This window comes from Labrus bergylta, chromosome 13, assembly GCF_963930695.1.
Source record: "Labrus bergylta chromosome 13, fLabBer1.1, whole genome shotgun sequence".
Classification (NCBI taxonomy): Eukaryota; Metazoa; Chordata; class Actinopteri; order Labriformes; family Labridae; genus Labrus; species Labrus bergylta.
This window is the reverse complement of record NC_089207.1, coordinates 7,212,161-7,237,472: the sequence shown is the minus strand read 5'-3', so window position 1 is coordinate 7,237,472 and position 25,312 is coordinate 7,212,161. Positions and strand designations below refer to the sequence as shown.

General features: G+C 36.7%; 16 non-coding genes across 16 annotated transcripts; all 16 read right to left on the bottom strand.

Annotated features, from left to right (window-relative positions):
* Window positions 1-1,107: 1,107 nt before the first annotated feature.
* Window positions 1,108-1,226, bottom strand: LOC136181685 (5S ribosomal RNA). Its single transcript, XR_010668032.1, has one exon. It is a non-coding gene; the product is annotated as a 5S ribosomal RNA (ribosomal RNA).
* Window positions 1,227-2,649: 1,423 nt separating this feature from the next.
* On the bottom strand, window positions 2,650-2,768 carry LOC136181684 (5S ribosomal RNA). Its single transcript, XR_010668031.1, has one exon. It is a non-coding gene; the product is annotated as a 5S ribosomal RNA (ribosomal RNA).
* A 1,423-nt stretch (window positions 2,769-4,191) lies between these two features.
* On the bottom strand, window positions 4,192-4,310 carry LOC136181804 (5S ribosomal RNA). The gene has a single exon (XR_010668151.1). It is a non-coding gene; the product is annotated as a 5S ribosomal RNA (ribosomal RNA).
* Window positions 4,311-5,716: 1,406 nt separating this feature from the next.
* On the bottom strand, window positions 5,717-5,835 carry LOC136181899 (5S ribosomal RNA). The gene has a single exon (XR_010668215.1). It is a non-coding gene; the product is annotated as a 5S ribosomal RNA (ribosomal RNA).
* A 1,406-nt stretch (window positions 5,836-7,241) lies between these two features.
* LOC136181350 (5S ribosomal RNA) lies at window positions 7,242-7,360 on the bottom strand. Its single transcript, XR_010667699.1, has one exon. It is a non-coding gene; the product is annotated as a 5S ribosomal RNA (ribosomal RNA).
* Window positions 7,361-8,766: 1,406 nt separating this feature from the next.
* On the bottom strand, window positions 8,767-8,885 carry LOC136181464 (5S ribosomal RNA). Its single transcript, XR_010667811.1, has one exon. It is a non-coding gene; the product is annotated as a 5S ribosomal RNA (ribosomal RNA).
* A 1,423-nt stretch (window positions 8,886-10,308) lies between these two features.
* LOC136181898 (5S ribosomal RNA) lies at window positions 10,309-10,427 on the bottom strand. The gene has a single exon (XR_010668214.1). It is a non-coding gene; the product is annotated as a 5S ribosomal RNA (ribosomal RNA).
* A 1,406-nt stretch (window positions 10,428-11,833) lies between these two features.
* On the bottom strand, window positions 11,834-11,952 carry LOC136181463 (5S ribosomal RNA). Its single transcript, XR_010667810.1, has one exon. It is a non-coding gene; the product is annotated as a 5S ribosomal RNA (ribosomal RNA).
* Window positions 11,953-13,375: 1,423 nt separating this feature from the next.
* On the bottom strand, window positions 13,376-13,494 carry LOC136181897 (5S ribosomal RNA). Its single transcript, XR_010668213.1, has one exon. It is a non-coding gene; the product is annotated as a 5S ribosomal RNA (ribosomal RNA).
* Window positions 13,495-14,900: 1,406 nt separating this feature from the next.
* LOC136181462 (5S ribosomal RNA) lies at window positions 14,901-15,019 on the bottom strand. The gene has a single exon (XR_010667809.1). It is a non-coding gene; the product is annotated as a 5S ribosomal RNA (ribosomal RNA).
* Window positions 15,020-16,442: 1,423 nt separating this feature from the next.
* On the bottom strand, window positions 16,443-16,561 carry LOC136181896 (5S ribosomal RNA). The gene has a single exon (XR_010668212.1). It is a non-coding gene; the product is annotated as a 5S ribosomal RNA (ribosomal RNA).
* A 1,405-nt stretch (window positions 16,562-17,966) lies between these two features.
* On the bottom strand, window positions 17,967-18,085 carry LOC136181895 (5S ribosomal RNA). The gene has a single exon (XR_010668211.1). It is a non-coding gene; the product is annotated as a 5S ribosomal RNA (ribosomal RNA).
* A 1,423-nt stretch (window positions 18,086-19,508) lies between these two features.
* LOC136181460 (5S ribosomal RNA) lies at window positions 19,509-19,627 on the bottom strand. The gene has a single exon (XR_010667807.1). It is a non-coding gene; the product is annotated as a 5S ribosomal RNA (ribosomal RNA).
* Window positions 19,628-21,033: 1,406 nt separating this feature from the next.
* Window positions 21,034-21,152, bottom strand: LOC136181894 (5S ribosomal RNA). Its single transcript, XR_010668210.1, has one exon. It is a non-coding gene; the product is annotated as a 5S ribosomal RNA (ribosomal RNA).
* Window positions 21,153-22,575: 1,423 nt separating this feature from the next.
* Window positions 22,576-22,694, bottom strand: LOC136181459 (5S ribosomal RNA). The gene has a single exon (XR_010667806.1). It is a non-coding gene; the product is annotated as a 5S ribosomal RNA (ribosomal RNA).
* Window positions 22,695-24,100: 1,406 nt separating this feature from the next.
* Window positions 24,101-24,219, bottom strand: LOC136181892 (5S ribosomal RNA). Its single transcript, XR_010668208.1, has one exon. It is a non-coding gene; the product is annotated as a 5S ribosomal RNA (ribosomal RNA).
* Window positions 24,220-25,312: the final 1,093 nt, after the last annotated feature.

The following is a 25,312-nucleotide window of genomic DNA, read 5'->3' as shown; positions in this document are numbered from 1 at the left end:
GCCTGGTTAGTACTTGGATGGGAGACCGCCTGGGAATCCCAGGTGCTGTAAGCTTTTAATACCTGCTTCAGCCAGCAGGGGGCGCTGTAACCTCCTGCTATGCACTGCAGTTCTTTTTTTATTTGTTTATCATTGCTTCTACTTTCCTACAAAGTAGCTTACACTGAATTTTGATTGGGGATCATCTATAGCATATATAGGGACTGATTGTAATAATTATGAATTTTCATATAATTAGTAAGTGTTCCTTTGTGATTCCTAATGGAGGATTGTTTTTTTTAATGATTAGTTACAATGGAGAATGTGAGGGGATCAAATATGTATGCCCCACAGGGTTATGATTTCTACATGAAACATTGCAATGGCTGATTTATTCATTTGTCATTCAAGATTACCTCAAAACAAGTAAGTGGTGATAAAAACATAATTTCGAGTTGTCCCTTATATCTTAATCAATCACTGCTTAGGCTACTATAATAATCCTAAATCTTGTGTGCCTTAATGCAACATTTAAACTTATTTCTGCTGTTCACTGTTCACAAGTTTGCAGTATTGAAAACCTTAATAAATCCACAGTAAAAGTGACGATGCAAAATGGTCAACTTCTGAAAAATCGTCAATTGATTCTGAAAAAATATTGATTGATAAGTAAGCATCACTTGTTTGCAGGTTTTTTTTAAATTCAATCTTAATAGTAATCATTTATAATAATTCCTGATTTGGTGTAAATGTTTATTATTGATGTGAAAACATTTATAATGATGGTGAATATTTCCAGTTGAATCAAATGTATAATATGGCTACCAGAGTGTTGTGGGGAAGTAAAGAGTAACCTAAGTACAAGTAATTAAAATATGTTAATGCAGTAGTCCTTACGTAAGTAGGCTACATGTACTTTTTGAATGTAAAACTGAACTTTGAAAACAGCCTCCAGAGAGCGTAATATGTATTAATACTCACTGAAAACATTGATGAAAATTGCAACAAAAAAAAAGAGGACAGACTGCCAAATAAAATCATGTTTCATTTTCCACTGGCCTGTTTCTCTCAGTCCTTTCTCCACTAGTGAGGCAACAGCGCCCTCTTCTGGCTAAAGGAGGTATTAAAAGCTTACAGCACCTGGTATTCCCAGGCGGTCTCCCATCCAAGTACTAACCAGGCCCGACCCTGCTTAGCTTCCGAGATTGGACGAGATCGGGCGTGTTCAGGGTGGTATGGCCGTAAGCGAATGAACAGGTTGTTAAAGGGTTATTTATACATACTTAGGTTTAAAGTAACACCTCGCCAAAATTAGAGCAAGTGACTATGACCTAGTTGATTTTATTACTTTTCTACTCAAACGTGTGGGCCTATGGATAGACTTACACTTAATCTTACTAGATTCAGCAATACTTTGACGCTGGGAGTTAACTAAAGACTTGCAGCTTGTTTTTAAGACTTGTTTCACGACTTGCGGGCAAACTGAACGTTCAAACGTCTGATAAACACATTGAACAAACCGATTCCGTGAAGATTAACTTCCCTCTTTCAAAACTGGCCTGGTTAGTACTTGGATGGGAGACCGCCTGGGAATCCCAGGTGCTGTAAGCTTTTAATACCTGCTTCAGCCAGCAGGGGGCGCTGTAACCTCCTGCTATGCACTGCAGTTCTTTTTTTATTTGTCTATCATTGCTTCTACTTTCCTACAAAGTAGCTTACACTGAATTTTGATTGGGGATCATCTATAGCATATATAGGGACTGATTGTAATAATTATGAATTTTCATATAATTAGTAAGTGTTCCTTTGTGATTCCTAATGGAGGATTGTTTTTTTTAATGATTAGTTACAATGGAGAATGTGAGGGGATCAAATATGTATGCCCCACAGGGTTATGATTTCTACATGAAACATTGCAATGGCTGATTTATTCATTTGTCATTCAAGATTACCTCAAAACAAGTAAGTGGTGATAAAAACATAATTTCGAGTTGTCCCTTATATCTTAATCAATCACTGCTTAGGCTACTATAATAATCCTAAATCTTGTGTGCCTTAATGCAACATTTAAACTTATTTCTGCTGTTCACTGTTCACAAGTTTGCAGGATTGAAAACCTTAATAAATCCACAGTAAAAGTGACGATGCAAAATGGTCAACTTCTGAAAAATCGTCAATTGATTCTGAAAAAATATTGATTGATAAGTAAGCATCACTTGTTTGCAGGTTTTTTTTAAATTCAATCTTAATAGTAATCATTTATAATAATTCCTGATTTGGTGTAAATGTTTATTATTGATGTGAAAACATTTATAATGATGGTGAATATTTCCAGTTGAATCAAATGTATAATATGGCTACCAGAGTGTTGTGGGGAAGTAAAGAGTAACCTAAGTACAAGTAATTAAAATATGTTAATGCAGTAGTCCTTACGTAAGTAGGCTACATTTACTTTTTGAATGTAAAACTGAACTTTGAAAACAGCCTCCAGAGAGCGTAATATGTATTAATACTCACTGAAAACATTGATGAAAATTGCAACAACAAAAAAAAAAGAGAGGACAGACTGCCAAATAAAATCATGTTTCATTTTCCACTGGCCTGTTTCTCTCAGTCCTTTCTCCACTAGTGAGGCAACAGCGCCCTCTTCTGGCTAAAGGAGGTATTAAAAGCTTACAGCACCTGGTATTCCCAGGCGGTCTCCCATCCAAGTACTAACCAGGCCCGACCCTGCTTAGCTTCCGAGATTGGACGAGATCGGGCGTGTTCAGGGTGGTATGGCCGTAAGCGAATGAACAGGTTGTTAAAGGGTTATTTATACATACTTAGGTTTAAAGTAACACCTCGCCAAAATTAGAGCAAGTGACTATGACCTAGTTGATTTTATTACTTTTCTACTCAAACGTGTGGGCCTATGGATAGACTTACACTTAATCTTACTAGATTCAGCAATACTTTGACGCTGGGAGTTAACTAAAGACTTGCAGCTTGTTTTTAAGACTTGTTTCACGACTTGCGGGCAAACTGAACGTTCAAACGTCTGATAAACACATTGAACAAACCGATTCCGTGAAGATTAACTTCCCTCTTTCAAAACTGGCCTGGTTAGTACTTGGATGGGAGACCGCCTGGGAATCCCAGGTGCTGTAAGCTTTTAATACCTGCTTCAGCCAGCAGGGGGCGCTGTAACCTCCTGCTATGCACTGCAGTTCTTTTTTTATTTGTCTATCATTGCTTCTACTTTCCTACAAAGTAGCTTACACTGAATTTTGATTGGGGATCATCTATAGCATATATAGGGACTGATTGTAATAATTATGAATTTTCATATAATTAGTAAGTGTTCCTTTGTGATTCCTAATGGAGGATTGTTTTTTTTAATGATTAGTTACAATGGAGAATGTGAGGGGATCAAATATGTATGCCCCACAGGGTTATGATTTCTACATGAAACATTGCAATGGCTGATTTATTCATTTGTCATTCAAGATTACCTCAAAACAAGTAAGTGGTGATAAAAACATAATTTCGAGTTGTCCCTTATATCTTAATCAATCACTGCTTAGGCTACTATAATAATCCTAAATCTTGTGTGCCTTAATGCAACATTTAAACTTATTTCTGCTGTTCACTGTTCACAAGTTTGCAGTATTGAAAACCTTAATAAATCCACAGTAAAAGTGACGATGCAAAATGGTCAACTTCTGAAAAATCGTCAATTGATTCTGAAAAAATATTGATTGATAAGTAAGCATCACTTGTTTGCAGGTTTTTTTTAAATTCAATCTTAATAGTAATCATTTATAATAATTCCTGATTTGGTGTAAATGTTTATTATTGATGTGAAAACATTTATAATGATGGTGAATATTTCCAGTTGAATCAAATGTATAATATGGCTACCAGAGTGTTGTGGGGAAGTAAAGAGTAACCTAAGTACAAGTAATTAAAATATGTTAATGCAGTAGTCCTTACTTAAGTAGGCTACATGTACTTTTTGAATGTAAAACTGAACTTTGAAAACAGCCTCCAGAGAGCGTAATATGTATTAATACTCACTGAAAACATTGATGAAAATTGCAACAACAAAAAAAAAAGAGAGGACAGACTGCCAAATAAAATCATGTTTCATTTTCCACTGGCCTGTTTCTCTCAGTCCTTTCTCCACTAGTGAGGCAACAGCGCCCTCTTCTGGCTAAAGGAGGTATTAAAAGCTTACAGCACCTGGTATTCCCAGGCGGTCTCCCATCCAAGTACTAACCGGGCCCGACTCTGCTTAGCTTCCGAGATCGGACGAGATCGGGCTTGTTCAGGGTGGTATGGCCGTAAGCGAATGAACAGGTTGTTAAAGGGTTATTTATACATACTTAGGTTTAAAGTAACACCTCGCCAAAATTAGAGCAAGTGACTATGACCTAGTTGATTTTATTACTTTTCTACTCAAACGTGTGGGCCTATGGATAGACTTACACTTAATCTTACTAGATTCAGCAATACTTTGACGCTGGGAGTTAACTAAAGACTTGCAGCTTGTTTTTAAGACTTGTTTCACGACTTGCGGGCAAACTGAACGTTCAAACGTCTGATAAACACATTGAACAAACCGATTCCGTGAAGATTAACTTCCCTCTTTCAAAACTGGCCTGGTTAGTACTTGGATGGGAGACCGCCTGGGAATCCCAGGTGCTGTAAGCTTTTAATACCTGCTTCAGCCAGCAGGGGGCGCTGTATCCTCCTGCTATGCACTGCAGTTCTTTTTTTATTTGTCTATCATTGCTTCTACTTTCCTACAAAGTAGCTTACACTGAATTTTGATTGGGGATCATCTATAGCATATATAGGGACTGATTGTAATAATTATGAATTTTCATATAATTAGTAAGTGTTCCTTTGTGATTCCTAATGGAGGATTGTTTTTTTTAATGATTAGTTACAATGGAGAATGTGAGGGGATCAAATATGTATGCCCCACAGGGTTATGATTTCTACATGAAACATTGCAATGGCTGATTTATTCATTTGTCATTCAAGATTACCTCAAAACAAGTAAGTGGTGATAAAAACATAATTTCGAGTTGTCCCTTGTATCTTAATCAACCACTGCTTAGGCTACTATAATAATCCTAAATCTTGTGTGCCTTAATGCAACATTTAAACTTATTTCTGCTGTTCACTGTTCACAAGTTTGCAGGATTGAAAACCTTAATAAATCCACAGTAAAAGTGACGATGCGAAATGGTCAACTTCAGAAAAATCGTCAATTGATTGATAAGTAAGCATCACTTGTTTGCAGGTTTTTTTTAAATTCAATCTTAATAGTAATCATTTATAATAATTCCTGATTTGGTGTAAATGTTTATTATTGATGTGAAAACATTTATAATGATGGTGAATATTTCCAGTTGAATCAAATGTATAATATGGCTACCAGAGTGTTGTGGGGAAGTAAAGAGTAACCTAAGTACAAGTAATTAAAATATGTTAATGCAGTAGTCCTTACTTAAGTAGGCTACATGTACTTTTTGAATGTAAAACTGAACTTTGAAAACAGCCTCCAGAGAGCGTAATATGTATTAATACTCACTGAAAACATTGATGAAAATTGCAACAACAAAAAAAAAAGAGAGGACAGACTGCCAAATAAAATCATGTTTCATTTTCCACTGGCCTGTTTCTCTCAGTCCTTTCTCCACTAGTGAGGCAACAGCGCCCTCTTCTGGCTAAAGGAGGTATTAAAAGCTTACAGCACCTGGTATTCCCAGGCGGTCTCCCATCCAAGTACTAACCAGGCCCGACCCTGCTTAGCTTCCGAGATCGGACGAGATCGGGCGTGTTCAGGGTGGTATGGCCGTAAGCGAATGAACAGGTTGTTAAAGGGTTATTTATACATACTTAGGTTTAAAGTAACACCTCGCCAAAATTAGAGCAAGTGACTATGACCTAGTTGATTTTATTACTTTTCTACTCAAACGTGTGGGCCTATGGATAGACTTACACTTAATCTTACTAGATTCAGCAATACTTTGACGCTGGGAGTTAACTAAAGACTTGCAGCTTGTTTTTAAGACTTGTTTCACGACTTGCGGGCAAACTGAACGTTCAAACGTCTGATAAACACATTGAACAAACCGATTCCGTGAAGATTAACTTCCCTCTTTCAAAACTGGCCTGGTTAGTACTTGGATGGGAGACCGCCTGGGAATCCCAGGTGCTGTAAGCTTTTAATACCTGCTTCAGCCAGCAGGGGGCGCTGTAACCTCCTGCTATGCACTGCAGTTCTTTTTTTATTTGTCTATCATTGCTTCTACTTTCCTACAAAGTAGCTTACACTGAATTTTGATTGGGGATCATCTATAGCATATATAGGGACTGATTGTAATAATTATGAATTTTCATATAATTAGTAAGTGTTCCTTTGTGATTCCTAATGGAGGATTGTTTTTTTTAATGATTAGTTACAATGGAGAATGTGAGGGGATCAAATATGTATGCCCCACAGGGTTATGATTTCTACATGAAACATTGCAATGGCTGATTTATTCATTTGTCATTCAAGATTACCTCAAAACAAGTAAGTGGTGATAAAAACATAATTTCGAGTTGTCCCTTATATCTTAATCAATCACTGCTTAGGCTACTATAGTAATCCTAAATCTTGTGTGCCTTAATGCAACATTTAAACTTATTTCTGCTGTTCACTGTTCACAAGTTTGCAGTATTGAAAACCTTAATAAATCCACAGTAAAAGTGACGATGCAAAATGGTCAACTTCTGAAAAATCGTCAATTGATTGATAAGTAAGCATCACTTGTTTGCAGGTTTTTTTTAAATTCAATCTTAATAGTAATCATTTATAATAATTCCTGATTTGGTGTAAATGTTTATTATTGATGTGAAAACATTTATAATGATGGTGAATATTTCCAGTTGAATCAAATGTATAATATGGCTACCAGAGTGTTGTGGGGAAGTAAAGAGTAACCTAAGTACAAGTAATTAAAATATGTTAATGCAGTAGTCCTTACGTAAGTAGGCTACATGTACTTTTTGAATGTAAAACTGAACTTTGAAAACAGCCTCCAGAGAGCGTAATATGTATTAATACTCACTGAAAACATTGATGAAAATTGCAACAACAAAAAAAAAAGAGAGGACAGACTGCCAAATAAAATCATGTTTCATTTTCCACTGGCCTGTTTCTCTCAGTCCTTTCTCCACTAGTGAGGCAACATCGCCCTCTTCTGGCTAAAAGAGGTATTAAAAGCTTACAGCACCTGGTATTCCCAGGCGGTCTCCCATCCAAGTACTAACCAGGCCCGACCCTGCTTAGCTTCCGAGATCAGACGAGATCGGGCGTGTTCAGGGTGGTATGGCCGTAAGCGAATGAACAGGTTGTTAAAGGGTTATTTATACATACTTAGGTTTAAAGTAACACCTCGCCAAAATTAGAGCAAGTGACTATGACCTAGTTGATTTTATTACTTTTCTACTCAAACGTGTGGGCCTATGGATAGACTTACACTTAATCTTACTAGATTCAGCAATACTTTGACGCTGGGAGTTAACTAAAGACTTGCAGCTTGTTTTTAAGACTTGTTTCACGACTTGCGGGCAAACTGAACGTTCAAACGTCTGATAAACACATTGAACAAACCGATTCCGTGAAGATTAACTTCCCTCTTTCAAAACTGGCCTGGTTAGTACTTGGATGGGAGACCGCCTGGGAATCCCAGGTGCTGTAAGCTTTTAATACCTGCTTCAGCCAGCAGGGGGCGCTGTAACCTCCTGCTATGCACTGCAGTTCTTTTTTTATTTGTCTATCATTGCTTCTACTTTCCTACAAAGTAGCTTACACTGAATTTTGATTGGGGATCATCTATAGCATATATAGGGACTGATTGTAATAATTATGAATTTTCATATAATTAGTAAGTGTTCCTTTGTGATTCCTAATGGAGGATTGTTTTTTTTAATGATTAGTTACAATGGAGAATGTGAGGGGATCAAATATGTATGCCCCACAGGGTTATGATTTCTACATGAAACATTGCAATGGCTGATTTATTCATTTGTCATTCAAGATTACCTCAAAACAAGTAAGTGGTGATAAAAACATAATTTCGAGTTGTCCCTTATATCTTAATCAATCACTGCTTAGGCTACTATAATAATCTTAAATCTTGTGTGCCTTAATGCAACATTTAAACTTATTTCTGCTGTTCACTGTTCACAAGTTTGCAGTATTGAAAACCTTAATAAATCCACAGTAAAAGTGACGATGCAAAATGGTCAACTTCTGAAAAATCGTCAATTGATTGATAAGTAAGCATCACTTGTTTGCAGGTTTTTTTAAAATTCAATCTTAATAGTAATCATTTATAATAATTCCTGATTTGGTGTAAATGTTTATTATTGATGTGAAAACATTTATAATGATGGTGAATATTTCCAGTTGAATCAAATGTATAATATGGCTACCAGAGTGTTGTGGGGAAGTAAAGAGTAACCTAAGTACAAGTAATTAAAATATGTTAATGCAGTAGTCCTTACTTAAGTAGGCTACATGTACTTTTTGAATGTAAAACTGAACTTTGAAAACAGCCTCCAGAGAGCGTAATATGTATTAATACTCACTGAAAACATTGATGAAAATTGCAACAACAAAAAAAAAAGAGAGGACAGACTGCCAAATAAAATCATGTTTCATTTTCCACTGGCCTGTTTCTCTCAGTCCTTTCTCCACTAGTGAGGCAACAGCGCCCTCTTCTGGCTAAAGGAGGTATTAAAAGCTTACAGCACCTGGTATTCCCAGGCGGTCTCCCATCCAAGTACTAACCAGGCCCGACCCTGCTTAGCTTCCGAGATCGGACGAGATCGGGCGTGTTCAGGGTGGTATGGCCGTAAGTGAATAAACAGGTTGTTAAAGGGTTATTTATACATACTTAGGTTTAAAGTAACACCTCGCCAAAATTAGAGCAAGTGACTATGACCTAGTTGATTTTATTACTTTTCTACTCAAACGTGTGGGCCTATGGATAGACTTACACTTAATCTTACTAGATTCAGCAATACTTTGACGCTGGGAGTTAACTAAAGACTTGCAGCTTGTTTTTAAGACTTGTTTCACGACTTGCGGGCAAACTGAACGTTCAAACGTCTGATAAACACATTGAACAAACCGATTCCGTGAAGATTAACTTCCCTCTTTCAAAACTGGCCTGGTTAGTACTTGGATGGGAGACCGCCTGGGAATCCCAGGTGCTGTAAGCTTTTAATACCTGCTTCAGCCAGCAGGGGGCGCTGTAACCTCCTGCTATGCACTGCAGTTCTTTTTTTATTTGTCTATCATTGCTTCTACTTTCCTACAAAGTAGCTTACACTGAATTTTGATTGGGGATCATCTATAGCATATATAGGGACTGATTGTAATAATTATGAATTTTCATATAATTAGTAAGTGTTCCTTTGTGATTCCTAATGGAGGATTGTTTTTTTTAATGATTAGTTACAATGGAGAATGTGAGGGGATCAAATATGTATGCCCCACAGGGTTATGATTTCTACATGAAACATTGCAATGGCTGATTTATTCATTTGTCATTCAAGATTACCTCAAAACAAGTAAGTGGTGATAAAAACATAATTTCGAGTTGTCCCTTATATCTTAATCAATCACTGCTTAGGCTACTATAATAATCCTAAATCTTGTGTGCCTTAATGCAACATTTAAACTTATTTCTGCTGTTCACTGTTCACAAGTTTGCAGTATTGAAAACCTTAATAAATCCACAGTAAAAGTGACGATGCAAAATGGTCAACTTCTGAAAAATCGTCAATTGATTCTGAAAAAATATTGATTGATAAGTAAGCATCACTTGTTTGCAGGTTTTTTTTAAATTCAATCTTAATAGTAATCATTTATAATAATTCCTGATTTGGTGTAAATGTTTATTATTGATGTGAAAACATTTATAATGATGGTGAATATTTCCAGTTGAATCAAATGTATAATATGGCTACCAGAGTGTTGTGGGGAAGTAAAGAGTAACCTAAGTACAAGTAATTAAAATATGTTAATGCAGTAGTCCTTACTTAAGTAGGCTACATGTACTTTTTGAATGTAAAACTGAACTTTGAAAACAGCCTCCAGAGAGCGTAATATGTATTAATACTCACTGAAAACATTGATGAAAATTGCAACAACAAAAAAAAAAGAGAGGACAGACTGCCAAATAAAATCATGTTTCATTTTCCACTGGCCTGTTTCTCTCAGTCCTTTCTCCACTAGTGAGGCAACAGCGCCCTCTTCTGGCTAAAGGAGGTATTAAAAGCTTACAGCACCTGGTATTCCCAGGCGGTCTCCCATCCAAGTACTAACCAGGCCCGACCCTGCTTAGCTTCCGAGATCGGACGAGATCGGGCGTGTTCAGGGTGGTATGGCCGTAAGCGAATGAACAGGTTGTTAAAGGGTTATTTATACATACTTAGGTTTAAAGTAACACCTCGCCAAAATTAGAGCAAGTGACTATGACCTAGTTGATTTTATTACTTTTCTACTCAAACGTGTGGGCCTATGGATAGACTTACACTTAATCTTACTAGATTCAGCAATACTTTGACGCTGGGAGTTAACTAAAGACTTGCAGCTTGTTTTTAAGACTTGTTTCACGACTTGCGGGCAAACTGAACGTTCAAACGTCTGATAAACACATTGAACAAACCGATTCCGTGAAGATTAACTTCCCTCTTTCAAAACTGGCCTGGTTAGTACTTGGATGGGAGACCGCCTGGGAATCCCAGGTGCTGTAAGCTTTTAATACCTGCTTCAGCCAGCAGGGGGCGCTGTAACCTCCTGCTATGCACTGCAGTTCTTTTTTTATTTGTCTATCATTGCTTCTACTTTCCTACAAAGTAGCTTACACTGAATTTTGATTGGGGATCATCTATAGCATATATAGGGACTGATTGTAATAATTATGAATTTTCATATAATTAGTAAGTGTTCCTTTGTGATTCCTAATGGAGGATTGTTTTTTTTAATGATTAGTTACAATGGAGAATGTGAGGGGATCAAATATGTATGCCCCACAGGGTTATGATTTCTACATGAAACATTGCAATGGCTGATTTATTCATTTGTCATTCAAGATTACCTCAAAACAAGTAAGTGGTGATAAAAACATAATTTCGAGTTGTCCCTTATATCTTAATCAATCACTGCTTAGGCTACTATAATAATCTTAAATCTTGTGTGCCTTAATGCAACATTTAAACTTATTTCTGCTGTTCACTGTTCACAAGTTTGCAGTATTGAAAACCTTAATAAATCCACAGTAAAAGTGACGATGCAAAATGGTCAACTTCTGAAAAATCGTCAATTGATTGATAAGTAAGCATCACTTGTTTGCAGGTTTTTTTAAAATTCAATCTTAATAGTAATCATTTATAATAATTCCTGATTTGGTGTAAATGTTTATTATTGATGTGAAAACATTTATAATGATGGTGAATATTTCCAGTTGAATCAAATGTATAATATGGCTACCAGAGTGTTGTGGGGAAGTAAAGAGTAACCTAAGTACAAGTAATTAAAATATGTTAATGCAGTAGTCCTTACTTAAGTAGGCTACATGTACTTTTTGAATGTAAAACTGAACTTTGAAAACAGCCTCCAGAGAGCGTAATATGTATTAATACTCACTGAAAACATTGATGAAAATTGCAACAACAAAAAAAAAAGATAGGACAGACTGCCAAATAAAATCATGTTTCATTTTCCACTGGCCTGTTTCTCTCAGTCCTTTCTCCACTAGTGAGGCAACAGCGCCCTCTTCTGGCTAAAGGAGGTATTAAAAGCTTACAGCACCTGGTATTCCCAGGCGGTCTCCCATCCAAGTACTAACCAGGCCCGACCCTGCTTAGCTTCCGAGATCGGACGAGATCGGGCGTGTTCAGGGTGGTATGGCCGTAAGTGAATAAACAGGTTGTTAAAGGGTTATTTATACATACTTAGGTTTAAAGTAACACCTCGCCAAAATTAGAGCAAGTGACTATGACCTAGTTGATTTTATTACTTTTCTACTCAAACGTGTGGGCCTATGGATAGACTTACACTTAATCTTACTAGATTCAGCAATACTTTGACGCTGGGAGTTAACTAAAGACTTGCAGCTTGTTTTTAAGACTTGTTTCACGACTTGCGGGCAAACTGAACGTTCAAACGTCTGATAAACACATTGAACAAACCGATTCCGTGAAGATTAACTTCCCTCTTTCAAAACTGGCCTGGTTAGTACTTGGATGGGAGACCGCCTGGGAATCCCAGGTGCTGTAAGCTTTTAATACCTGCTTCAGCCAGCAGGGGGCGCTGTAACCTCCTGCTATGCACTGCAGTTCTTTTTTTATTTGTCTATCATTGCTTCTACTTTCCTACAAAGTAGCTTACACTGAATTTTGATTGGGGATCATCTATAGCATATATAGGGACTGATTGTAATAATTATGAATTTTCATATAATTAGTAAGTGTTCCTTTGTGATTCCTAATGGAGGATTGTTTTTTTTAATGATTAGTTACAATGGAGAATGTGAGGGGATCAAATATGTATGCCCCACAGGGTTATGATTTCTACATGAAACATTGCAATGGCTGATTTATTCATTTGTCATTCAAGATTACCTCAAAACAAGTAAGTGGTGATAAAAACATAATTTCGAGTTGTCCCTTATATCTTAATCAATCACTGCTTAGGCTACTATAATAATCCTAAATCTTGTGTGCCTTAATGCAACATTTAAACTTATTTCTGCTGTTCACTGTTCACAAGTTTGCAGTATTGAAAACCTTAATAAATCCACAGTAAAAGTGACGATGCAAAATGGTCAACTTCTGAAAAATCGTCAATTGATTCTGAAAAAATATTGATTGATAAGTAAGCATCACTTGTTTGCAGGTTTTTTTTAAATTCAATCTTAATAGTAATCATTTATAATAATTCCTGATTTGGTGTAAATGTTTATTATTGATGTGAAAACATTTATAATGATGGTGAATATTTCCAGTTGAATCAAATGTATAATATGGCTACCAGAGTGTTGTGGGGAAGTAAAGAGTAACCTAAGTACAAGTAATTAAAATATGTTAATGCAGTAGTCCTTACTTAAGTAGGCTACATGTACTTTTTGAATGTAAAACTGAACTTTGAAAACAGCCTCCAGAGAGCGTAATATGTATTAATACTCACTGAAAACATTGATGAAAATTGCAACAACAAAAAAAAAAGAGAGGACAGACTGCCAAATAAAATCATGTTTCATTTTCCACTGGCCTGTTTCTCTCAGTCCTTTCTCCACTAGTGAGGCAACAGCGCCCTCTTCTGGCTAAAGGAGGTATTAAAAGCTTACAGCACCTGGTATTCCCAGGCGGTCTCCCATCCAAGTACTAACCAGGCCCGACCCTGCTTAGCTTCCGAGATCGGACGAGATCGGGCGTGTTCAGGGTGGTATGGCCGTAAGCGAATGAACAGGTTGTTAAAGGGTTATTTATACATACTTAGGTTTAAAGTAACACCTCGCCAAAATTAGAGCAAGTGACTATGACCTAGTTGATTTTATTACTTTTCTACTCAAACGTGTGGGCCTATGGATAGACTTACACTTAATCTTACTAGATTCAGCAATACTTTGACGCTGGGAGTTAACTAAAGACTTGCAGCTTGTTTTTAAGACTTGTTTCACGACTTGCGGGCAAACTGAACGTTCAAACGTCTGATAAACACATTGAACAAACCGATTCCGTGAAGATTAACTTCCCTCTTTCAAAACTGGCCTGGTTAGTACTTGGATGGGAGACCGCCTGGGAATCCCAGGTGCTGTAAGCTTTTAATACCTGCTTCAGCCAGCAGGGGGCGCTGTAACCTCCTGCTATGCACTGCAGTTCTTTTTTTATTTGTCTATCATTGCTTCTACTTTCCTACAAAGTAGCTTACACTGAATTTTGATTGGGGATCATCTATAGCATATATAGGGACTGATTGTAATAATTATGAATTTTCATATAATTAGTAAGTGTTCCTTTGTGATTCCTAATGGAGGATTGTTTTTTTTAATGATTAGTTACAATGGAGAATGTGAGGGGATCAAATATGTATGCCCCACAGGGTTATGATTTCTACATGAAACATTGCAATGGCTGATTTATTCATTTGTCATTCAAGATTACCTCAAAACAAGTAAGTGGTGATAAAAACATAATTTCGAGTTGTCCCTTATATCTTAATCAATCACTGCTTAGGCTACTATAATAATCTTAAATCTTGTGTGCCTTAATGCAACATTTAAACTTATTTCTGCTGTTCACTGTTCACAAGTTTGCAGTATTGAAAACCTTAATAAATCCACAGTAAAAGTGACGATGCAAAATGGTCAACTTCTGAAAAATCGTCAATTGATTGATAAGTAAGCATCACTTGTTTGCAGGTTTTTTTAAAATTCAATCTTAATAGTAATCATTTATAATAATTCCTGATTTGGTGTAAATGTTTATTATTGATGTGAAAACATTTATAATGATGGTGAATATTTCCAGTTGAATCAAATGTATAATATGGCTACCAGAGTGTTGTGGGGAAGTAAAGAGTAACCTAAGTACAAGTAATTAAAATATGTTAATGCAGTAGTCCTTACTTAAGTAGGCTACATGTACTTTTTGAATGTAAAACTGAACTTTGAAAACAGCCTCCAGAGAGCGTAATATGTATTAATACTCACTGAAAACATTGATGAAAATTGCAACAACAAAAAAAAAAGATAGGACAGACTGCCAAATAAAATCATGTTTCATTTTCCACTGGCCTGTTTCTCTCAGTCCTTTCTCCACTAGTGAGGCAACAGCGCCCTCTTCTGGCTAAAGGAGGTATTAAAAGCTTACAGCACCTGGTATTCCCAGGCGGTCTCCCATCCAAGTACTAACCAGGCCCGACCCTGCTTAGCTTCCGAGATCGGACGAGATCGGGCGTGTTCAGGGTGGTATGGCCGTAAGTGAATAAACAGGTTGTTAAAGGGTTATTTATACATACTTAGGTTTAAAGTAACACCTCGCCAAAATTAGAGCAAGTGACTATGACCTAGTTGATTTTATTACTTTTCTACTCAAACGTGTGGGCCTATGGATAGACTTACACTTAATCTTACTAGATTCAGCAATACTTTGACGCTGGGAGTTAACTAAAGACTTGCAGCTTGTTTTTAAGACTTGTTTCACGACTTGCGGGCAAACTGAACGTTCAAACGTCTGATAAACACATTGAACAAACCGATTCCGTGAAGATTAACTTCCCTCTTTCAAAACTGGCCTGGTTAGTACTTGGATGGGAGACCGCCTGGGAATCCCAGGTGCTGTAAGCTTTTAATACCTGCTTCAGCCAGCAGGGGGCGCTGTAACCTCCTGCTATGCACTGCAGTTCTTTTTTTATTTGTCTATCATTGCTTCTACTTTCCTACAAAGTAGCTTACACTGAATTTTGATTGGGGATCATCTATAGCATATATAGGGACTGATTGTAATAATTATGAATTTTCATATAATTAGTAAGTGTTCCTTTGTGATTCCTAATGGAGGATTGTTTTTTTTAATGATTAGTTACAATGGAGAATGTGAGGGGATCAAATATGTATGCCCCACAGGGTTATGATTTCTACATGAAACATTGCAATGGCTGATTTATTCATTTGTCATTCAAGATTACCTCAAAACAAGTAAGTGGTGATAAAAACATAATTTCGAGTTGTCCCTTATATCTTAATCAATCACTGCTTAGGCTACTATAATAATCCTAAATCTTGTGTGCCTTAATGCAACATTTAAACTTATTTCTGCTGTTCACTGTTCACAAGTTTGCAGTATTGAAAACCTTAATAAATCCACAGTAAAAGTGACGATGCAAAATGGTCAACTTCTGAAAAATCGTCAATTGATTCTGAAAAAATATTGATTGATAAGTAAGCATCACTTGTTTGCAGGTTTTTTTTAAATTCAATCTTAATAGTAATCATTTATAATAATTCCTGATTTGGTGTAAATGTTTATTATTGATGTGAAAACATTTATAATGATGGTGAATATTTCCAGTTGAATCAAATGTATAATATGGCTACCAGAGTGTTGTGGGGAAGTAAAGAGTAACCTAAGTACAAGTAATTAAAATATGTTAATGCAGTAGTCCTTACTTAAGTAGGCTACATGTACTTTTTGAATGTAAAACTGAACTTTGAAAACAGCCTCCAGAGAGCGTAATATGTATTAATACTCACTGAAAACATTGATGAAAATTGCAACAACAAAAAAAAAAGAGAGGACAGACTGCCAAATAAAATCATGTTTCATTTTCCACTGGCCTGTTTCTCTCAGTCCTTTCTCCACTAGTGAGGCAACAGCGCCCTCTTCTGGCTAAAGGAGGTATTAAAAGCTTACAGCACCTGGTATTCCCAGGCGGTCTCCCATCCAAGTACTAACCAGGCCCGACCCTGCTTAGCTTCCGAGATCGGACGAGATCGGGCGTGTTCAGGGTGGTATGGCCGTAAGCGAATGAACAGGTTGTTAAAGGGTTATTTATACATACTTAGGTTTAAAGTAACACCTCGCCAAAATTAGAGCAAGTGACTATGACCTAGTTGATTTTATTACTTTTCTACTCAAACGTGTGGGCCTATGGATAGACTTACACTTAATCTTACTAGATTCAGCAATACTTTGACGCTGGGAGTTAACTAAAGACTTGCAGCTTGTTTTTAAGACTTGTTTCACGACTTGCGGGCAAACTGAACGTTCAAACGTCTGATAAACACATTGAACAAACCGATTCCGTGAAGATTAACTTCCCTCTTTCAAAACTGGCCTGGTTAGTACTTGGATGGGAGACCGCCTGGGAATCCCAGGTGCTGTAAGCTTTTAATACCTGCTTCAGCCAGCAGGGGGCGCTGTAACCTCCTGCTATGCACTGCAGTTCTTTTTTTATTTGTCTATCATTGCTTCTACTTTCCTACAAAGTAGCTTACACTGAATTTTGATTGGGGATCATCTATAGCATATATAGGGACTGATTGTAATAATTATGAATTTTCATATAATTAGTAAGTGTTCCTTTGTGATTCCTAATGGAGGATTGTTTTTTTTAATGATTAGTTACAATGGAGAATGTGAGGGGATCAAATATGTATGCCCCACAGGGTTATGATTTCTACATGAAACATTGCAATGGCTGATTTATTCATTTGTCATTCAAGATTACCTCAAAACAAGTAAGTGGTGATAAAAACATAATTTCGAGTTGTCCCTTGTATCTTAATCAATCACTGCTTAGGCTACTATAATAATCCTAAATCTTGTGTGCCTTATGCAACATTTAAACTTATTTCTGCTGTTCACTGTACACAAGTTTGCAGGATTGAAAACCTTAATAAATCCACAGTAAAAGTGACGATGCGAAATGGTCAACTTCAGAAAAATCGTCAATTGATTGATAAGTAAGCATCACTTGTTTGCAGGTTTTTTTTAAATTCAATCTTAATAGTAATCATTTATAATAATTCCTGATTTGGTGTAAATGTTTATTATTGATGTGAAAACATTTATAATGATGGTGAATATTTCCAGTTGAATCAAATGTATAATATGGCTACCAGAGTGTTGTGGGGAAGTAAAGAGTAACCTAAGTACAAGTAATTAAAATATGTTAATGCAGTAGTCCTTACTTAAGTAGGCTACATGTACTTTTTGAATGTAAAACTGAACTTTGAAAACAGCCTCCAGAGAGCGTAATATGTATTAATACTCACTGAAAACATTGATGAAAATTGCAACAACAAAAAAAAAAGAGAGGACAGACTGCCAAATAAAATCATGTTTCATTTTCCACTGGCCTGTTTCTCTCAGTCCTTTCTCCACTAGTGAGGCAACAGCGCCCTCTTCTGGCTAAAGGAGGTATTAAAAGCTTACAGCACCTGGTATTCCCAGGCGGTCTCCCATCCAAGTACTAACCAGGCCCGACCCTGCTTAGCTTCCGAGATCGGACGAGATCGGGCGTGTTCAGGGTGGTATGGCCGTAAGCGAATGAACAGGTTGTTAAAGGGTTATTTATACATACTTAGGTTTAAAGTAACACCTCGCCAAAATTAGAGCAAGTGACTATGACCTAGTTGATTTTATTACTTTTCTACTCAAACGTGTGGGCCTATGGATAGACTTACACTTAATCTTACTAGATTCAGCAATACTTTGACGCTGGGAGTTAACTAAAGACTTGCAGCTTGTTTTTAAGACTTGTTTCACGACTTGCGGGCAAACTGAACGTTCAAACGTCTGATAAACACATTGAACAAACCGATTCCGTAAAGATTAACTTCCCTCTTTCAAAACTGGCCTGGTTAGTACTTGGATGGGAGACCGCCTGGGAATCCCAGGTGCTGTAAGCTTTTAATACCTGCTTCAGCCAGCAGGGGGCGCTGTAACCTCCTGCTATGCACTGCAGTTCTTTTTTTATTTGTCTATCATTGCTTCTACTTTCCTACAAAGTAGCTTACACTGAATTTTGATTGGGGATCATCTATAGCATATATAGGGACTGATTGTAATAATTATGAATTTTCATATAATTAGTAAGTGTTCCTTTGTGATTCCTAATGGAGGATTGTTTTTTTTAATGATTAGTTACAATGGAGAATGTGAGGGGATCAAATATGTATGCCCCACAGGGTTATGATTTCTACATGAAACATTGCAATGGCTGATTTATTCATTTGTCATTCAAGATTACCTCAAAACAAGTAAGTGGTGATAAAAACATAATTTCGAGTTGTCCCTTATATCTTAATCAATCACTGCTTAGGCTACTATAATAATCCTAAATCTTGTGTGCCTTAATGCAACATTTAAACTTATTTCTGCTGTTCACTGTTCACAAGTTTGCAGTATTGAAAACCTTAATAAATCCACAGTAAAAGTGACGATGCAAAATGGTCAACTTCAGAAAAATCGTCAATTGATTCTGAAAAAATATTGATTGATAAGTAAGCATCACTTGTTTGCAGGTTTTTTTTAAATTCAATCTTAATAGTAATCATTTATAATAATTCCTGATTTGGTGTAAATGTTTATTATTGATGTGAAAACATTTATAATGATGGTGAATATTTCCAGTTGAATCAAATGTATAATATGGCTACCAGAGTGTTGTGGGGAAGTAAAGAGTAACCTAAGTACAAGTAATTAAAATATGTTAATGCAGTAGTCCTTACTTAAGTAGGCTACATGTACTTTTTGAATGTAAAACTGAACTTTGAAAACAGCCTCCAGAGAGCGTAATATGTATTAATACTCACTGAAAACATTGATGAAAATTGCAACAACAAAAAAAAAAGAGAGGACAGACTGCCAAATAAAATCATGTTTCATTTTCCACTGGCCTGTTTCTCTCAGTCCTTTCTCCACTAGTGAGGCAACAGCGCCCTCTTCTGGCTAAAGGAGGTATTAAAAGCTTACAGCACCTGGTATTCCCAGGCGGTCTCCCATCCAAGTACTAACCAGGCCCGACCCTGCTTAGCTTCCGAGATCGGACGAGATCGGGCGTGTTCAGGGTGGTATGGCCGTAAGTGAATGAACAGGTTGTTAAAGGGTTATTTATACATACTTAGGTTTAAAGTAACACCTCGCCAAAATTAGAGCAAGTGACTATGACCTAGTTGATTTTATTACTTTTCTACTCAAACGTGTGGGCCTATGGATAGACTTACACTTAATCTTACTAGATTCAGCAATACTTTGACGCTGGGAGTTAACTAAAGACTTGCAGCTTGTTTTTAAGACTTGTTTCACGACTTGCGGGCAAACTGAACGTTCAAACGTCTGATAAACACATTGAACAAACCGATTCCGTGAAGATTAACTTCCCTCTTTCAAAACTGGCCTGGTTAGTACTTGGATGGGAGACCGCCTGGGAATCCCAGGTGCTGTAAGCTTTTAATACCTGCTTCAGCCAGCAGGGGGCGCTGTATCCTCCTGCTATGCACTGCAGTTCTTTTTTTATTTGTCTATCATTGCTTCTACTTTCCTACAAAGTAGCTTACACTGAATTTTGATTGGGGATCATCTATAGCATATATAGGGACTGATTGTAATAATTATGAATTTTCATATAATTAGTAAGTGTTCCTTTGTGATTCCTAATGGAGGATTGTTTTTTTTAATGATTAGTTACAATGGAGAATGTGAGGGGATCAAATATGTATGCCCCACAGGGTTATGATTTCTACATGAAACATTGCAATGGCTGATTTATTCATTTGTCATTCAAGATTACCTCAAAACAAGTAAGTGGTGATAAAAACATAATTTCGAGTTGTCCCTTGTATCTTAATCAACCACTGCTTAGGCTACTATAATAATCCTAAATCTTGTGTGCCTTAATGCAACATTTAAACTTATTTCTGCTGTTCACTGTTCAGAAGTTTGCAGGATTGAAAACCTTAATAAATCCACAGTAAAAGTGACGATGCGAAATGGTCAACTTCAGAAAAATCGTCAATTGATTGATAAGTAAGCATCACTTGTTTGCAGGTTTTTTTTAAATTCAATCTTAATAGTAATCATTTATAATAATTCCTGATTTGGTGTAAATGTTTATTATTGATGTGAAAACATTTATAATGATGGTGAATATTTCCAGTTGAATCAAATGTATAATATGGCTACCAGAGTGTTGTGGGGAAGTAAAGAGTAACCTAAGTACAAGTAATTAAAATATGTTAATGCAGTAGTCCTTACTTAAGTAGGCTACATGTACTTTTTGAATGTAAAACTGAACTTTGAAAACAGCCTCCAGAGAGCGTAATATGTATTAATACTCACTGAAAACATTGATGAAAATTGCAACAACAAAAAAAAAAGAGAGGACAGACTGCCAAATAAAATCATGTTTCATTTTCCACTGGCCTGTTTCTCTCAGTCCTTTCTCCACTAGTGAGGCAACAGCGCCCTCTTCTGGCTAAAGGAGGTATTAAAAGCTTACAGCACCTGGTATTCCCAGGCGGTCTCCCATCCAAGTACTAACCAGGCCCGACCCTGCTTAGCTTCCGAGATCGGACGAGATCGGGCGTGTTCAGGGTGGTATGGCCGTAAGCGAATGAACAGGTTGTTAAAGGGTTATTTATACATACTTAGGTTTAAAGTAACACCTCGCCAAAATTAGAGCAAGTGACTATGACCTAGTTGATTTTATTACTTTTCTACTCAAACGTGTGGGCCTATGGATAGACTTACACTTAATCTTACTAGATTCAGCAATACTTTGACGCTGGGAGTTAACTAAAGACTTGCAGCTTGTTTTTAAGACTTGTTTCACGACTTGCGGGCAAACTGAACGTTCAAACGTCTGATAAACACATTGAACAAACCGATTCCGTGAAGATTAACTTCCCTCTTTCAAAACTGGCCTGGTTAGTACTTGGATGGGAGACCGCCTGGGAATCCCAGGTGCTGTAAGCTTTTAATACCTGCTTCAGCCAGCAGGGGGCGCTGTAACCTCCTGCTATGCACTGCAGTTCTTTTTTTATTTGTCTATCATTGCTTCTACTTTCCTACAAAGTAGCTTACACTGAATTTTGATTGGGGATCATCTATAGCATATATAGGGACTGATTGTAATAATTATGAATTTTCATATAATTAGTAAGTGTTCCTTTGTGATTCCTAATGGAGGATTGTTTTTTTTAATGATTAGTTACAATGGAGAATGTGAGGGGATCAAATATGTATGCCCCACAGGGTTATGATTTCTACATGAAACATTGCAATGGCTGATTTATTCATTTGTCATTCAAGATTACCTCAAAACAAGTAAGTGGTGATAAAAACATAATTTCGAGTTGTCCCTTATATCTTAATCAATCACTGCTTAGGCTACTATAATAATCCTAAATCTTGTGTGCCTTAATGCAACATTTAAACTTATTTCTGCTGTTCACTGTTCACAAGTTTGCAGTATTGAAAACCTTAATAAATCCACAGTAAAAGTGACGATGCAAAATGGTCAACTTCAGAAAAATCGTCAATTGATTCTGAAAAAATATTGATTGATAAGTAAGCATCACTTGTTTGCAGGTTTTTTTTAAATTCAATCTTAATAGTAATCATTTATAATAATTCCTGATTTGGTGTAAATGTTTATTATTGATGTGAAAACATTTATAATGATGGTGAATATTTCCAGTTGAATCAAATGTATAATATGGCTACCAGAGTGTTGTGGGGAAGTAAAGAGTAACCTAAGTACAAGTAATTAAAATATGTTAATGCAGTAGTCCTTACTTAAGTAGGCTACATGTACTTTTTGAATGTAAAACTGAACTTTGAAAACAGCCTCCAGAGAGCGTAATATGTATTAATACTCACTGAAAACATTGATGAAAATTGCAACAACAAAAAAAAAAGAGAGGACAGACTGCCAAATAAAATCATGTTTCATTTTCCACTGGCCTGTTTCTCTCAGTCCTTTCTCCACTAGTGAGGCAACAGCGCCCTCTTCTGGCTAAAGGAGGTATTAAAAGCTTACAGCACCTGGTATTCCCAGGCGGTCTCCCATCCAAGTACTAACCAGGCCCGACCCTGCTTAGCTTCCGAGATCGGACGAGATCGGGCGTGTTCAGGGTGGTATGGCCGTAAGTGAATGAACAGGTTGTTAAAGGGTTATTTATACATACTTAGGTTTAAAGTAACACCTCGCCAAAATTAGAGCAAGTGACTATGACCTAGTTGATTTTATTACTTTTCTACTCAAACGTGTGGGCCTATGGATAGACTTACACTTAATCTTACTAGATTCAGCAATACTTTGACGCTGGGAGTTAACTAAAGACTTGCAGCTTGTTTTTAAGACTTGTTTCACGACTTGCGGGCAAACTGAACGTTCAAACGTCTGATAAACACATTGAACAAACCGATTCCGTGAAGATTAACTTCCCTCTTTCAAAACTGGCCTGGTTAGTACTTGGATGGGAGACCGCCTGGGAATCCCAGGTGCTGTAAGCTTTTAATACCTGCTTCAGCCAGCAGGGGGCGCTGTATCCTCCTGCTATGCACTGCAGTTCTTTTTTTATTTGTCTATCATTGCTTCTACTTTCCTACAAAGTAGCTTACACTGAATTTTGATTGGGGATCATCTATAGCATATATAGGGACTGATTGTAATAATTATGAATTTTCATATAATTAGTAAGTGTTCCTTTGTGATTCCTAATGGAGGATTGTTTTTTTTAATGATTAGTTACAATGGAGAATGTGAGGGGATCAAATATGTATGCCCCACAGGGTTATGATTTCTACATGAAACATTGCAATGGCTGATTTATTCATTTGTCATTCAAGATTACCTCAAAACAAGTAAGTGGTGATAAAAACATAATTTCGAGTTGTCCCTTGTATCTTAATCAACCACTGCTTAGGCTACTATAATAATCCTAAATCTTGTGTGCCTTAATGCAACATTTAAACTTATTTCTGCTGTTCACTGTTCAGAAGTTTGCAGGATTGAAAACCTTAATAAATCCACAGTAAAAGTGACGATGCGAAATGGTCAACTTCAGAAAAATCGTCAATTGATTGATAAGTAAGCATCACTTGTTTGCAGGTTTTTTTTAAATTCAATCTTAATAGTAATCATTTATAATAATTCCTGATTTGGTGTAAATGTTTATTATTGATGTGAAAACATTTATAATGATGGTGAATATTTCCAGTTGAATCAAATGTATAATATGGCTACCAGAGTGTTGTGGGGAAGTAAAGAGTAACCTAAGTACAAGTAATTAAAATATGTTAATGCAGTAGTCCTTACTTAAGTAGGCTACATGTACTTTTTGAATGTAAAACTGAACTTTGAAAACAGCCTCCAGAGAGCGTAATATGTATTAATACTCACTGAAAACATTGATGAAAATTGCAACAACAAAAAAAAAAGAGAGGACAGACTGCCAAATAAAATCATGTTTCATTTTCCACTGGCCTGTTTCTCTCAGTCCTTTCTCCACTAGTGAGGCAACAGCGCCCTCTTCTGGCTAAAGGAGGTATTAAAAGCTTACAGCACCTGGTATTCCCAGGCGGTCTCCCATCCAAGTACTAACCAGGCCCGACCCTGCTTAGCTTCCGAGATCGGACGAGATCGGGCGTGTTCAGGGTGGTATGGCCGTAAGCGAATGAACAGGTTGTTAAAGGGTTATTTATACATACTTAGGTTTAAAGTAACACCTCGCCAAAATTAGAGCAAGTGACTATGACCTAGTTGATTTTATTACTTTTCTACTCAAACGTGTGGGCCTATGGATAGACTTACACTTAATCTTACTAGATTCAGCAATACTTTGACGCTGGGAGTTAACTAAAGACTTGCAGCTTGTTTTTAAGACTTGTTTCACGACTTGCGGGCAAACTGAACGTTCAAACGTCTGATAAACACATTGAACAAACCGATTCCGTGAAGATTAACTTCCCTCTTTCAAAACTGGCCTGGTTAGTACTTGGATGGGAGACCGCCTGGGAATCCCAGGTGCTGTAAGCTTTTAATACCTGCTTCAGCCAGCAGGGGGCGCTGTAACCTCCTGCTATGCACTGCAGTTCTTTTTTTATTTGTCTATCATTGCTTCTACTTTCCTACAAAGTAGCTTACACTGAATTTTGATTGGGGATCATCTATAGCATATATAGGGACTGATTGTAATAATTATGAATTTTCATATAATTAGTAAGTGTTCCTTTGTGATTCCTAATGGAGGATTGTTTTTTTTAATGATTAGTTACAATGGAGAATGTGAGGGGATCAAATATGTATGCCCCACAGGGTTATGATTTCTACATGAAACATTGCAATGGCTGATTTATTCATTTGTCATTCAAGATTACCTCAAAACAAGTAAGTGGTGATAAAAACATAATTTCGAGTTGTCCCTTGTATCTTAATCAACCACTGCTTAGGCTACTATAATAATCCTAAATCTTGTGTGCCTTAATGCAACATTTAAACTTATTTCTGCTGTTCACTGTTCAGAAGTTTGCAGGATTGAAAACCTTAATAAATCCACAGTAAAAGTGACGATGCGAAATGGTCAACTTCAGAAAAATCGTCAATTGATTGATAAGTAAGCATCACTTGTTTGCAGGTTTTTTTTAAATTCAATCTTAATAGTAATCATTTATAATAATTCCTGATTTGGTGTAAATGTTTATTATTGATGTGAAAACATTTATAATGATGGTGAATATTTCCAGTTGAATCAAATGTATAATATGG